At 41.4% G+C, this 2,985-nt stretch overlaps 1 non-coding gene across 1 annotated transcript; it reads right to left on the reverse strand.

Annotated features, from left to right (window-relative positions):
- Positions 1 to 704: 704 nt before the first annotated feature.
- On the reverse strand, positions 705 to 812 carry LOC120862333. The gene has a single exon (XR_005720760.1). It is a non-coding gene; the product is annotated as a U6 spliceosomal RNA (small nuclear RNA).
- Between the last annotated feature and the right edge of the window lie 2,173 nt (positions 813 to 2,985).

Raw genomic sequence — 2,985 nt, forward strand, 5'->3', positions numbered from 1 at the left:
TCTCATATAGGCCTTTACAGAACATTGAATAGAGTTCCCTGTGTTATGCAGTGGGTTATTAGTTTTCTATTTTATATACTGTTGTTGTTCCTCAGTTGCTAAGTCATGTCTGACTCTTTGTGACCCCATAACTGCAGCACACCAGGCTTCCCTGTCCTTCACTATCTTTTTGAGTTTGCTCAAACTCACATCCACTGAGTCAGTGATGCCATCCAACCATCTCATCCTCTGTCTCCCACTTCTCCTCCTGCCCTCGATCTTCCCCAGCATCAGGGTCTTTTCCAGTGAGTCAGCTCTCTGCATCAGGTGGCCAAAGTATTGAACCTTCAGCTTTAGCATCAATCCTTCCAGTGAATATTCAAGGTTTATTTCCTTTAGGATTGATTGGTTTGATTTCCTTGCTGTCCAAGGGACTCTTAAGAGTCTTTAGCACCACAGTTTAAAAGCATCAATTCTTTGGCACTTAGCCTTCTTTATGGTCCAATTCTCACATCCATACATGACTACTGGAAAAACCATAGCTTTCACTTTTATGGACCTTTGTTGGCAAAGTGATGTCTCTGCTTTCTAATATGCTGTCTAGCTTCTCTTCCAAGGAGCAAGCATCTTTTAATTTTATATGTGTAAGTGTCAGTCCCAATCTCCAATCTCCCAATTTATCCCTCCCCGCTCATCCCTTGGTAAAAACCGTAAGTTTGTTTCCTACATCCATGACTCTACTCCTGTTTTGTAAATAAATTCACTTAGCAGGGGCCATGCTTATCTTCTCTGTATTGTTCCAGTTTTAGTATATGTGCTACTGAAGCAAACACCTTTATTTTCTATTAGTAAGTTCCTTATTTCTACCTGCATCCCAACTCTGGCTGGGGTATAGAAAAATCACAAGGGATGCTACAGAACCTCAGAGCCGTTAGGATGGGGGCTTGTTACATTACATCCATAGGGGTAATGGTGGGCACTGGGTGGGCAGAGACTTCATGGGGAAAGTTGAATTTATATTGAGACTTAAAAGATGAGGAGCATTATGATATATAATGATGGGTATTTTATTTAGAGAAAGTGAGAAATCCTGGGGCAGAGTCAAAAGATCCAATGAGAAAAGAGGTGTTGATAAGTCTGTTTAGAAATGTTGGGTCACAGTTTCAGATGGTAAAGTTCTAAACAGGAAGATTAGTTCATCTTCAACTTGGTGATGGGATTGTAATGATTATATAAGTAAAGACTAAATAATTTTTGAAATGAGTAAAATAATCCACTAAACAGAATGCTCAACTTTAACCCAGAACTATCTTGACACCAGAAGGACGTGGATTGAGAGGGCATTGGTTGAATAACTTTCTTTCACATTGTATTAAACAAAGAATAACTTTCAAAATCTCCTCTTCTCTTGTTATGTAAAACTGAATGACATTTATACCTTAATAGGTATATGAGGAAAAACCTGGGTTATAAGTTTGATCTTTAGTTGGAGCAGATTTTACTAGTCTCCTATTTCTCAGGATTTCAGGGCAAGACCTATATAGTTAGAAAAAAGGAGCAGAAAATAGCTGAAGGAATTGATGGGAAAAAACTGATGGGACTGTGGAGTGGGGGCAGTATGGTATAGCAAGCTAGGTGGAAAAAAAATGTTAGCTTTGGAATCAAGATCCATAAGCTTCACATTTCATCAACATATGATCTTGGGGAGTTCCTTAACCTTTCTGAACCCCAATTTCTTCTAATGACCTATGAGTGGGAGGCTAACAGGTGCCTGCCTGTGGTTGTGCACACCAAATCCCACACACCTCCTGGGGATGCAATGCCCATCCTGGTTTAATGGACACCCAGCAGGGATGACAGGGCTTTCCTGGCGGCTCAGGGGTAAATAATCCGCCTGCAATGCAGGAGATGCAGGTTTGGTCCCTGGGTCAGGAAGATCCCTTGGAGAAGGAAATGGCAACCCACTCCAGTATTCTTGCCTGAAATCCCATGGGATTTCATGGGATCACAAAGAGCTGGACATGACTTAACGACTGAACAACAAGCTGGGATAATACCCACAAAACAGAGTTGTGGTGAGGCCTCACCCTAATGGAACAATCTAATCATCATATTCTTAAAACCTCAAATTGCTTTCCATTTCCTATTAAAAAGATTTCAAACTCATATATTGGAACAGTGTCTGAAGTGAAACAAAAACTACTTTCTGGGAATTCCCCTCCACTTTGCCCCTTTTCAAAGTACACCTTTCTTCAGTTTAATAAAGTCACTTATCACTACATTCTTTTCTATTTCTGTACCTTTATCCTGCATTAGGAGGTGGATTCTTTACTACTGTGCCACCTGGGAATCCCTGTACCTGTTTATACCATTTTCATGCCCCTAATTCCCTGCTTTTCCGTGTTGACTTATTCCCCAAATTTACTGGTTCTTTAAAGCTCAATCTAAAGTCTACCCATTCACTGAAGTCTTCCCTGATTCTTTCTCAGCTGGAAGCCATTTCTTTCTCTGAATTGCCAGACATTGTCCCTGCATCTGCCTCTACCTGAATCTTCTGCCTTGAACCATTGTTTTTACTCATGTGTCTTATCACCCTTGCCAGATTGAGAGCAGGGTGAGAAGATTCACACAAGTCATGCTTGTGTTCCGAGATCACAAAGCCCAGAGTCTTGCCTTTAGTAGGTGTGCTGGATTATTTGGACTCATTTTGGCATCACTGCCATCTTCCTAAGGTCTCCATTGCAAGAGAAGTTGAGAACTGTGTTTCCCAGAATCCTACTGAGATGGGAGACACCAGCACAAAGTTTAGGAGAAAAGGAAGCCATTATTTTCTGGAGGTAACTGCAGGCAGATGACTGAGCATATGAGAGGTTCTAATCAGCTTCTGGTGAGCTTTCTGAGAATCATCTGCATCAGTCCTGCAGCCTGAGGGGTCAGAAGGAAACTTCCAGAGCTTCTTGGTATTCAGAGAGTCTTTGGCGCAAGCCTCTTGAGAACCTTGTGGTA

The sequence above is a fragment of the Oryx dammah genome, unplaced genomic scaffold (genome assembly GCF_014754425.2).
Source record: "Oryx dammah isolate SB20612 unplaced genomic scaffold, SCBI_Odam_1.1 HiC_scaffold_3, whole genome shotgun sequence".
NCBI lineage: Eukaryota > Metazoa > Chordata > Mammalia > Artiodactyla > Bovidae > Oryx > Oryx dammah.